Source organism: Jatropha curcas, unplaced genomic scaffold (genome assembly GCF_041381405.1).
Source record: "Jatropha curcas cultivar XTBG-Jc1 unplaced genomic scaffold, XTBG_Jcur_1.0 HiC_scaffold_174_pilon, whole genome shotgun sequence".
Taxonomy (NCBI): Eukaryota; Viridiplantae; Streptophyta; class Magnoliopsida; order Malpighiales; family Euphorbiaceae; genus Jatropha; species Jatropha curcas.
Window position 1 is genome coordinate 23,790 of NW_028322394.1, and position 13,138 is coordinate 36,927.

Sequence of the window (13,138 nt, forward strand, 5' to 3'; positions counted from 1 at the left end):
TCCGAGGGAATCAATTTCAGATTCAGAATCTGAAATTGATACTATGGCTGCCAGAACCTTGAAAGAATTGGCTACACCTGACCTAAATCAGCAACATTTGTGCATTCAATTTCCTACTTTAGATGTTGCTTTTGAATTAAAATCTAGTCTAATCCATTTGTTGCCTAAATTTCATGGACTTTCAGGTGAGGATCCGCATAAACATTTGAAGGAATTCAATGTGGTGTGTTCTAGCATGAAGCCTCAAGGAGTTTCAGAAGAGCAAATTAAGCTTCGAGCTTTCCCTTTCTCATTGGAAGACAAAGCTAAGGACTGGTTGTATTACCTTCCTTCTGGATCAATTAATTCATGGAATGAGATGAAGCGAATATTTTAGAGAAGTATTTTCCTGCATCTTGGGCTGCCAACATAAGGAAAGACATTTGTGGCATTCGGCAACATAGTGAAGAGAGTTTATATGAGCATTGGGAGCGGTTTAAGAAACTTTGTGCAAGCTGTCCCCCATCATCAAATTACTGAGCAGCTGTTGATCCAATATTTTTATGAGGGACTTATGTCCGATGGATCGAAATATGATAGATGCTGCTAGTGGAGGTGCTTTAGTTGACAAGACACCAGAAGATGCAAAAAGATTAATTGCTAACATGGCAGCAAATTCCCAGCAGTTTGGAATGAGAATGGATCACACGTCTAAGAAGGTTAATGAGGTAAGTACGTCTAATCTCGAGAAACAAATTTCAGATTAACTTCTTTGGTTAGACAAATTGCTGTAGGAAATATGCAAGCTGTTAAAACATGTGAAATTTGCATGGTTCCTGGTCATGCTACTGATATGTGTCCTACACTTCAAGAGGATGAACTAGTGCAGCAAGCCAATGCAGTAGGAAATTTTGGGCAGCAACAACGCAGGTATGATCCCTATTCTAATTCTTACAATCCGGGATGGCGAGACCATCCGAATTTGAGTTATGGGAATCAGCCAATGCAAAATCGCTACCAGCAGCAAAGACCACAAGTGAATCAACCATCTTCTTCCTCTCAAAATCAAGGTATGTCACTTGATGATATTGTTAAGCTTTGGCCACTAATACACAACAGTTTTCAGCAGGAAACTAGAACTAGTATTCATAATATAGAGAAGCAGATTGGTCAGTTAGCTTCATCTGTGAGCAAACTTGAAGCTCAAAATTCTGGTAAGCTTCCATCGCAATCTGTGATTAATCCTAAAGAAAATGCTAGTGCTATACTTTTGCGAAGTGGGAGAGAAGTTAATAATCAGGTTTGTAAAAGAGTCAACAAAGAAGCACAAGCAAGGTTCAAAGGATTCTGATATTCCTGAAGATGAGGTAAATTCTAAACTTAACGATGCTAATAATTTGTTGTTCCTCCTCCATTTCCTAGTAGGTTGGCCAAGACAAGGAAGGAAGAACAAGAGAAAGAGATTTTGGAGATGTTCAGGAAGGGTAGAGGTTAATATACCGTTACTTAATGCAATCAAGCAAATTCCCAGGTATGCTAAATTCCTTAAGGAATTATGTAGCTACAAAGCGAAAGTTTAGAAGTAATGAAAAAGTTACCGTTGGGGGAAAATGTGTCAGCATTCATTCAAAGAAAAATTACCTCCAAAGTGTAAGGATCCAGGTTCGTTTTCTATCCCATGTAGAATAGGTGATTCTAAAATTGAGAAAGCAATGGCAGATTTGGGGAGCATCTATTAATGTCATGTCGCATTCTATTTTTCAAACTTTGAATTTAAATGCTTTGAAGGAAACTAGTGTTATTATTCAATTGGTTGATCGTTCTAATGCGTACCCGATGGGTGTAGTTGAGGATGTTTTGGTGCAGGTAGGCAATTAATTTTTCCAACATATTTTTATATTTGGATATGGGGGAAAGTGTTTCCACATCAAATTCTGCATTGATTATTGGGTAGACCTTTCTTAAAAACTGCCAAGACTAAATTGATGTGGATGCTGGCACTTTAACCATGGGAATTGATGGGAAGTAGTTAAATTTAATATTTTTGATGCTATGAAACATCCTGTTGATGAGCATTCTGTGTTTTTTCTCTGAGTAATTGATTCTTGTGGCAGAATGTCGTTGACGTTTGAGCAAGGAGATAAGTTAGAAGTAGTGATTAGTCAATGGAATTTATGAAGGAAAGTACAAAACCAGCCCCTAAGTGCAGAAATTCAAGATGCAGTAATGGAATTGGAGGTCATACCATTAGTTCCAAAAAGGTACAAGGGTTCTAGGATTGATTTACCTAATCATACGACCATTTTTGCCTTCTATTAGAGATGCTACCCAATTCCTGACGTCAATACCCATTACAGGAGCATTTGAAGTATATTTACTTGGGAGAATAATGATACACTTCCAGTTATCATTTCAAGTAAGTAACTAAGATTGAAGAAGAAAGGTTGACAAGAGTTCTAAGAATACATAAGGAAGCAATTGGATGGACATTGGGTGACATCAAAGGTATAAGCCAATCGGTGTGTATGCATCGGATTTTGTTAGAAGATGATTGCTAAGCCAAGTAGAGACGCTCAAAGGAGGCTGAACCACTGATGATGGAAGTTGTGAAGAAAGGAGATTTTGAAGCTATTAGATGCTGGGGTGTGATTTACCCAATTTCAGACAGTAAATGTTAAGTCCAGTTCAAGTCTTGCCAAAGAAATCAGGAGTTCCGGTTGTAGCAAATCAAGATAATGAGCTGGTTCCAACACGGATTTTAGAGTGGATGGCGTATGTGCATAGACTACCCACAAGGTAACTTTTCAACTAGAAAGGACCACTTCCCATGCCATTCATTGATCAAATGCTTGAGCGGTTAGCAGGTAAGTTTATTTCTGCGTTCTTGATGGTTTTTCGGGGTATAATCGAGTTGTGATAGCACCAGAGGATCACGAGAAAGACTACCTTCAACTTGTCCTTTTGGAACTTTTGCATTTAGAAGAATGCCTTTTGGGACTTTTGTAATGCACCGGCAACATTTCAGAGAGTATGGGTCAGCATATTCTCAGATTTATTGATAATTGCATTGAAGTTTTCATGGATGATTTACAGTGTATGGTGATTCATTTGATGCATGTTTACATAATTTAAATTCTGTTCTTGAACGATGCATTGAGAAAATCTGGTTTTGAATTATGAGAAGTGCCACTTTAGGTAGACCAAGAATTGTTTTAGGCATGTTGTTTCTAATAGAGGTATTGAGGTAGACAAGTCAAAGGTTGATTTAATTGTGAATTTACCATACCCCATAACTATGAGGGAATTGCGTTCTTTCCTGGTCGTGCAGTTTCTCTAAAGGTTTTATCAAGAATTTTTCCAAGATAGCAGTACCTTTATCTAGACTATTGCAGCAGGATGTTAAATTTGAGTTTTGTGAAGAATGTATGGAGGCTTTTAACAGTTAAAGTCAGCACTGACGACAACTCCTATTATTCAAGCTCCTAATTGGTCTGTACCATTTGAAATTATGTGCGATGCAAGTAATTATGCGGTGGGGGGCTGTTTTAGGGCAGCGTGAGGAAAACTTTTTCATGTGATTTATTATGCATCCGGACATTGAACTCTGCACAGCGCAATTACTCCACAACTGAAAAAGAGTTCTTAGCTATTGTTTTTACTTTAGATAATTTCGGTCATACTTGCTTAATTCTAAAGTGATTGTTTTTTCTGATCATGCAGCTTTAAAAGTTTCTCTTAGCAAGAGGAAGCAAAGCCAAGACTAATTAGATGGATTCTTCTTTTATAAGAATTTGATCTACAAATCAAGGATAAGAAAGGTGCTGAGAATTTGGTAGCTGATCATTTGAGCAGGTTGGTGACACAAGAGGATCCAATTCCTTTACAAGAATTATTCCTGATGAGCAATTGTTTAAATTACAAGGTATGATCCCTTGGTATGCTGATTTGGTGAATTATTTGGTTACTAAGACTATGCCTTCTGATTTAAGTAGAGCTAAAAAAGAAAAATTGAAGAGTGAATCTAAGTATTATGTATGGGATGAACCATATTTGTGGAAATTTTGTTCTGATCAAATTATTAGGAGATGTATCCCTGATAATGAGATTGAATCAATTCTTGTTTTTTGTCATTCATTTGCATGTGGTGGTCATTTTGGACCTAAGAGAACAGGTAGAAAGATAGTGGATTGTGGTTTTTATTGGCCTACCATTTTTCGTGATGCATATATTTTCTGTAAAAATTGTGAACAGTGTCAAGAACAGGAAGTATATCTCAAAGGAATGAGATGAGTCAGACCCCAATACTTGTATGTGAAATTTTTGATGTGTGGGAATCGATTTTATGGGTCCATTTCCTTCTTCTTTTGTTTTACTTATATATTACTTGCTGTGATTATGTTTCCAAATGGGTGGAAGCTAAGCCACTAGAACTGATGATTCTAAAGTTGTTGTAGATTTTGTCAAGTCACATATTTTCAGCAGGTTTGGAATTCCTAGAGCTTTGATCAGTGACAGAGGCACACATTTTTGCAATAGAGCTGTGGAGGCATTATTAAAGAAATATGGTGTTTTTCATAGAGTTTCTACAGCCTATCATCCTCAAACAAGTGGCAAGCTGAGGTATCAAATAGAGAGGTGAAGTCTATCCTAGAGAAGATGGTGAAGCCAAATAGAAGGGATTGGAGCCTTAGACTTGATGATGCTTTGTGGGCTTACAGGACAGCCTATAAGACACCCATAGTTATGTCCCCTTACAGGTTGGTTTTTGGTAAGATGTGTCACCTTCGTGTTGAGATAGAACATAAGGCTTTTTGGGCTGTTAGAAATTGTAATTTTGAGTTAGATGCTGCTGGTGTGGAAAGAAAGTTACAATTGCAGGAGTTAGAGGAGATTCGTCTTGATGCTTATGAAAATTCTAAAATTTATAAGGAAAAGACAAAAGCATTTCATGATAAACTAATTTTAAAAAAGGAATTTATGGTTGGGCAAAAAGTTTTATTGTATAATTCTAGATTAAAGTTAATGCCTGGTAAGTTGCGTTCTCGTTGGATTGGTCCGTTTATTGTTACTAATATGTTTTCTTATGGTGCTGTTGAGATTCAAAGTTTAGGAACTAAGAAGGTATTCAAAGTCAATGGCCATAGACTCAAGCCATTTTATGAAGGCTTCCAAGAGCATTCACTAGAAGAAATCAAATTGAGTGATCCAATTTATTTAGATTGAAGAAGATGATGTGACCATGTCGAGCTAACGACGATAAAAAAAGGCGCTTTTTGGGAGGCAACCCAGATTTTTGCTTTATTTTATTTATTTATTTATTTGCATTCACTTATTTGCTTGTTTGTCTGGCTTGTGTTTTGCATTTTATTCTATAGCAAGTACCCTTTACCAGACAACAGCTTGGCTTTTGGTTGCAATTTATTTGATGAGTAAATTTCAGCGAAACAAGGCAGTTTTTTTTTATTATTACTCTTGAGACCTTCCTCTTGTGATTTAATTATGATTTGTCCACATTGAGGACAATGTGTAAAGTAAGTGTGGGGAAGTTAGGGTTTTATTTTTGATGATTTTTATGCTTCATGGTATAATAATGCTGCTGAATTTATGATGGCATATTGCTGAAATTTTGAGCTTTCTTTTGTTAAATAGCTATTGCCATACAACTTATTTTGCTCATTTGTTTCTGCTGCCATTTGATTATGATTGGTTGAGTTAGATGTCAGGCACTTATCCCATGAATTTTGAGTAAAATTTTGTTTGATTAATGATTTGAGCTGATTTTTGGGATTACTCCAAGGGTTTATTGTGTCCTTTAAGTAAGACTTGAAACTCTAATTTTTACGAAAAACTAAAGTTGCAAAGAATTTTATTCTTGGGTTTGAACAGGCCTTTGAACTAGGTTGAAAAGCAATTTCAATTAGTCTAACTAAGTCACTTTGACTGTTTTTTACTCTTGTGCATTTTTGAATAATTTGTTAAATTTGTGACTCTTTTAGACCTAGAATTTGAGGCTTGAGTTTAATTTTTATTGTATGAGCTAAATTTTGACCGTTACTTCTAGAATTCTTGGTAGGATACCTAGGTACAAAGATGAGCCTTTTATGTGTATGTGTTTTTGAGTCAAGAGAAAAGTCGAAATGAGTCAACAAGTGTAAGACTTGTAGCAGTCGGATCGCTTCGCTGCCCAATAATGGGTAAAGAGCAGTGCTAGTAGCCACTTGAGCTCGTGACTTCATATACCCGTAAGCGGGTACCATTGGTGACAACTTAAGCACACGATAAATGCTCAAGCTTCTTGAATAAAAAAATAAAAAATAAAAAAAAAACAAAAAAAAAAAAAAAGAAGAAGGTATAAACAGTTTTCTTTTGTTTTTATTTAGTCTTTGCATGTATGGTCGCGATGAATTTTTGTACCTTGGTGAGTTACCAAGTAATTCTTTGAGGAACGGTTATCAACTTTTTGTTGCATGTGCTTAATTTTATATATTCAAGCCTTGGATTTTATGTTTAGGAGAGTCTAAATTCAACTTATTAGTCTTGCTTGCACTTCATTCAAACTTAGTCAATTTAACTTTGCTTAGTAATTGACTTTATTTTTCTGATTGTTCTCATAAGGATTGTTTAGGGTCGAGAAGAGTTCTTCCCTTTATGTTGAGCTATGTTTTGTTGAGTTTTAAGTCATGCTTGAGGACAAGCATGGATTAAGTGTGGGGAAGTTTGATAAGTGCATTATCAAGTGCTTTTATTGTCTATATTCGTATGCATTTTTGGGTTATTTATGTGCTTAATTCACTTTGTTAGACAATTTTTACCAATTAGACATTATTTTAGTTGCATTTGGAGTAATATGATTAAATTGGTAAAATTCCAGCATTTTTTTTATCTTGACCCTTGTTCGGTTTTCAGGGATATCTGGAGTTGTAGACCTTCAAATTGGATTCCGTTTGATGAGCTGGAAAGATGAAATAAAGTTCTACAATTGTCAAAGTAGGAATCAGAAGCTAATTCAGGCTCAATATTGATCAAATTCAGCTCTGAAGTTTGAAGCTACGTGCTGTATAACTGAGCACAACCTGTTCTGTTGTGGACTTCATATATGGAGTTCCAAGTGTCCAAACTAACTCAGCCCAGGCCCATGAATTCTTAGAAGACAGCCCTACAGTTGTTGTGAAGACAATTAAATGAAATGAAGTCGTTTTGGTCTTCAAAAACGTCATAGAAGATTGACGTTTTGAGCAGAATTGCTGCGTCAATCTGGTTTCGTTTTTTAGGTCATATTCTTGATATAGATGGCCGTTTTGGGCGAGCCTTAGCTCTTTAGAAAGCAGAGAGAGAGATTTACAAATGAATGGAAGGAGTCAGAGCCAGATTTGGAACAGAAGATGCTGAAAAACAGGGGAGAAATCAGAACAGCAAGTATTTTCTGTTTACTGCTTTTGAATTTCCCAATTGATTAGGGATTCTTTTTCCTTTTGGAGGTATTATATAAGGAGTGATTCTACAGCAGCTAGGAGGCACGTTTTTCTTCTCTTAGTTCATCTATTAATCTAGGTTTTTGTTCTTTATTCTTTATTTTGGTGATTTGAAGCCATGATTATGAGTAGCTAATTTCTTTACACCAATTCAAGGGATTTCTCATCCTTGCACTTTTGTGAGACTCTAGTTTTAAATGAGTAGTTTCTTCTTGAATATCTATTGTTTCTTGTTCTTATTGAGTTGATTCTATTGAATTCTTTGCTGAAAAGGCCTATTAGTGAATTGTTTGGTAGGATTAAGTGCTATTTCAGATTTTATAATCCGTAATTGTTATGAAAGTTTGAATGTTAGTAGCAATTAGGTATTATTGATTATATTTCAGGTTTTCAGTAATAATCTATAGAGACAATAGGGTTGAATTAAATGGTTTATGCTTTATAAATTGTTGTTCAAGTTTAACTACTGCCTAATTCTTAATGTTTTTATTAAATTGAAAGGGATTGCTTAATACCCGATCGTTTAATAATTAGAGTTAATGAGGGTGCTGGGCTCAAGTTAACGAAAGAGGGGAGTTTTGGGAATTTATCATGCTTTTTGGTAAATTTCAGTTAAGTATTCAAAAAGTAATTAAATCATAAGTTGTCTGTGATCAATTTTGCATTGGATTAGAAATCACCTTGAATTGGTTTTTCATCAATTTGCATTACTACTTTAGTTTAATTAATTAATTTCTTTTTGAACTGTTAAGTTGAATTTTTCACAAACAAACCCCCCTTCTTTTTAAACACAAAAATTAAGATTTCAGTCTCTAAGGTTCGACCTGAATTCACCACTTCTACAGTTAAATTCAGTAATTTAAATTTGGTGGAATCGACAAACACCAAAACTCACTAATGTTATTATTTCTAACCAACGTTATATATATAAATAAACATATATAAACTTACTGTAATATCAGTAAGTGTATGATTCCTCATATTCAGTTTTTAAAAAATTTTGGCAGTACTTCGGCATAACATAATCAAATCTCAAGTCAAAACACACTAATATAAACACATTTATGTCATACCAATATTCTCCAAAGGCAAACTGGCCACTACTAGGACTCCAACTCAAATGAATCGTTCATTTCATAAAAAAAAAAAAAAAAACAAAGAATAATAACAACAATAGTAACAAAGAAAACGCATTCTTAGTGACTACAATAATAACAAAGAAAACAAAAAGCAAAAACAACATTTCATTAATAAAAAAAAACAAAGAAAAATGAAATTGCAACAAAAAAAGTCCAGATATTCATTTCATTATTTTAACTACAATAATAATAATAATAATAATAATAATAATAATAATAATAATAACTAAAAAAGTAAAGAAAAAAAAGACAATAATAACTACAATAATAACAACCTTTCCTTAATTTTTTGTCATGCAACTACAGTAATAACTAAAAACAAACGAATCCACAAAAAAAAAAAAAAAAAAAAAAACAGAAACAAAAACCAAAAAAAAAAAGAGAGTAACACCTCGTACCTGACCAGTCGACTGAGAACGAAGAGGAGAACGGCTTCTCCGATGCTGCAACAGAATGGAGAAGGAGGCGGCTGGCGGCTGGAAACAGCACTGCAAGCGGCTGGAAACGCGGAGGAGGAGAAGGGAAGAAGAGAATGCGGTCGAGCAAGGCGACCGGGGCTTATAAAGCCTATTTTTTTTTGCAGAAAATCGATCGCAATTTTTATTCCTGCGATGTCATTTTGATGTCAGGCAAATTGCGACCGATTTATGACCAACATTATCGATTGCAAACTTTTCGGTCGCGAATCAGTCGTAAATTCTTACGAGCACGCAATTTTACGACGGAATTAGAGACGGTCACAAATTTGTCACAAATTCAGTCGCAAATTAGTCGCGATAGGGTCACAAAATGGATACCAAACTGGTAGGAATTATGAGCGCTAGAATTAGCAACAGATAAGACTTCGGTTGCAAGTCCGTCGCAAATTCTATCGTCGTTTGATCGCAAATTCGTCGATGTATATTCAATCTGCCAATCATCGCAATTGGTCGCAATATCATCGTAATTTTGTGACCGATTTACATCTGCCGCAAAAATTGATCACAAATTCGCATTTTTTTTTTTTTTGTAGTGATCAATAGTTTCGCGAAAGCCATTTATCAGGTCCATAGACGGACCGGTACCTCCCCATTTATCATGCACTAATAATAAATTGTTAAAATCACCAATGATAGCCCACGGAAGAGAGTGTAACCGAGAGAGAGCTGTTAAAAATTTCCATGACTTCTTCTGCCGGCCAATCTCTAGAAACCCATAGAAGTCGATAAGCCTCAATGCACTACTAGAGGGCGGAGAAATAAGCATATCAATATGATTTTGAGAAAATTCAGTCACATGAATTAAGCTAGGATTATTCCAAAATATCGCCAAGCCCCCTGACCTACTAAGCCTATCAGCAAAAGCAACAATCAAACTGCAATTGTCATTTTAATCATCAATACGACAACTATGGACTAAAGTTTCTACTAAAAATATAATATAAGTCCCTACTTATAACAAGCTCACGAAGAGCATGAACTGCCTAGGGTTTGCCTAAGCCCCGACAGTTCCAACTAACACATATTATTGGGATCGGTGGGTCTGCAGAGCAGATCCCACCATTGAAGTAGAAAGCACTTAAACCAAAGAAGCAACATATTCTGAGTCTCTAAATGTAGAGATAGAAGAGATAATTTGTCCAACCCGATCTTGTTTTTTGGTTTCATCCAACTGCAGTTCCCCATTTTCACGAGCTTCTATTAATTTTTCATCACCAATCTTCTCATGAGTGGTAACATCCATTAGAACAACTTGCTTATTTTGTAAGTCCTTCATTCCTCTTCTGTTAGAAGAATCCTGCTGAGGAACAGAAGAATTCAATGATGCAAGCATAGGAGATAACATGGACCCTGTCTTAGTCCTTAGAAATCGATCACCGAAATTGTTACCCGCCCTATTAGTGGCCCTTAACCAAGCACCCTGCGCTTAGTGAATTCCCTATTCGGATTAGCAAAGAGCAATTCACAAAAAGAGTCTGTGTGACTTAGACATCCACAAATAAAATAGAAGTTAGGGAGCTTCTCATATTTAAAAGTCATAGTAACAACTCTCCCACCGTAAGGCGAATCTTTTCTAATGTTTTAATGGGTGCCTCACATTTGCAGAACACCGAAATCGCATATAGGATCTCCAAAAACTAGATATTATATTAGCGTCATATTCCCTAAATTGTCCAATAAAGTTGCCCAACTGAGTTGCAACCGATTCAGATAACAGTCCTACCAAAGTATCGTGAACCTGTGTCCATAAGCCACTGAATGAAACTCAACTAAGGAAGGATCCTTACCCTTTTGAAGTGGATGGAGTAACAGCATATTGTTGTTGAACTACCATAGTCCTCAGTCTCTAACTCGTCAAAAGTCCAAGACACAGAAAATTGAACAAAAAATATGCGCCCTAAATCCTCAATGCATATTACCCGACCAGGCCGTCGGAGGGTAGCCATGGTATTCCTCATTGCTGGGAAATTAATATTGCGACCCGTAAGGAATCGCCCAACCATGCAAAAGTCCGACTCCATCGAGATAACTAGGGTTAGAGACTGTAGGATCGGCATCTCGTCATCGTCCATAGCATGCCAGCGAGTTGTTGTAATGTACAATCCAGAGCAATGTCGAAGAGCAAAAAGCAAAAAAGCCCTAGATGCAAAAAAAGACGAAACCCTAAAAAGAAAACCCTGAAACTTACATAAAGTAAGAGAGAAAACTTGCACAATGCAAGACGACAATTTCTAAATAACTAACTATTATTATTGCATTTTGTTCTAAAGTAAATGTTTAATACCTTTTTAGTTTTTTTTTCCCAATACATAGCGATAAGCAAATCAATTAATTTGATTTGTTTTTGAATGAAAATCAATCAATTTAAATAATTATGAACTCTTTCCGCAAGTATGTAAACTCATATAGTGTTTTAAAAAAATATTGTTTCTATTATATAATATTTAGATTTTAAAGAAGTGGATTATTAACATTTTATAGACAACTACTATAAAATCCTAAATCAGGTAATCTTATTTTCTACTACACTGTTAGGACTTAGGAGTTAAGACGAGAAAGATTGCCTTAATAGAAAAAAATTAATTAATTGTTACTAGCATAGCTTTCATCGCTCATTCAAGAATTGGAGGCCCACTTTGATCATAATCAAAAGAGGACAATAAATGTTTACCGTAAAAAAGCCTTACACTCTGTTTGGAAAGAAGAGAAATCAAAATAATGATAAATTGTTAATTTTCTTTACATTGTTATTTTCCACCCTTGTGTTTGGATAATGAAGAAAAATAATGAAGAAAAGAAAATAAATTTATTTTCCTTTATTTGGAAAAGGTAAAATTTTAGAGGAAAAAATTGTTAATATTGATATATTACCATTTTAATCTCACCTATCCTTTTAGATGGCTTTGATGATCATATAACTTCAATATTTAATTAAAAGTAGTGAAATAGGAAGGAAAATAAATTAATTTTCCTTCTTTTCCAAATAAGGTAAAATTGCTTTCCACAATTATTTTCCTCAGCTATTTTGATTCCTTCAAAAGAATGTATCCATCCAAACAGAATGTTATTTTAATAACTTAATTCAACTTACAATTAGGGTAGAAAAAGAATAGAAGAAAATGAATGATAGAGAATATAGAAGAAAAATAATAAGTGCAATTTCAAGTTTTTAGAAAATAACTACAAATATTATGAGAAATCAATTTATTTAACTCTCTTCGATTCCTTTATTTAAAAAATTTTGAACTTTCTTTCTAAACAGCCTATAAAACTTGTTAAGAGAACAACAACTGTTGTAATTGAAATTACAAAACTATGGGCAGTATTAGTGAAATTTAAGGGAAATTGTATGTATTACAAAATTCAAAAGGAAGCAATGAACACTAATAACAAGGGAATTAGGATTAAATTCAAAGCATAATTAGATTATATGATTGGAATTTGACAATAAAATTAACAAGGGTTGAAAATTTAAATGAAGATAATAAATTGAAATTAAAGAAATTTGTCTTGTTTGTGTTGCTTTTTTATTGTGTTATTTTTCATAGGATACTTGAGAGAGTGCTTGCATCACTTTATAAAGAAACCGATATCTCTTTTCTTTTATATTTTTTAATTTATCCACAACTCTTTTATCAATTATTTAATTAAATTGAAATATTTATACTTTGTTTGGATGACGTAAAATATGAGTCGATGTAAAATAAAATGTGAAAATATTTTATGATTTTCAAAATCTTTTACTTGGTTTGAGTGAAAATGTTAAGGACGGTCTAACGTAAATTCTTTTATTTGGTTTGAGTGAAAATGTTAAGGACGGTGTAACGTAAATTTATTTTACACATTTTTATAGACTAATTTTCACTGAGAAGTGAATAATATAATTTTGTATTCTTATTTTACGTTGTCCATCTTTTCAAACATAGCATAAATTGAGTTTTCAATTTACTAAGCCAAATTAAACAATTTTATGGGCCCTGAATAAATTTTATGGACTTCATAGAAGCCCAAATATGGGCTCAGCAACTTCACTCTCGTCTTTTCTTATCCAAACGAATCGATCATTCAA

The 13,138-nt window shown here is 34.4% G+C and overlaps 1 non-coding gene across 1 annotated transcript; it reads right to left on the reverse strand.

Moving 5' to 3' along the window:
• Positions 1-405: 405 nt before the first annotated feature.
• LOC119371473 (small nucleolar RNA R71) lies at positions 406-513 on the reverse strand. Its single transcript, XR_005179081.2, has one exon. It is a non-coding gene; the product is annotated as a small nucleolar RNA R71 (small nucleolar RNA).
• Between the last annotated feature and the right edge of the window lie 12,625 nt (positions 514-13,138).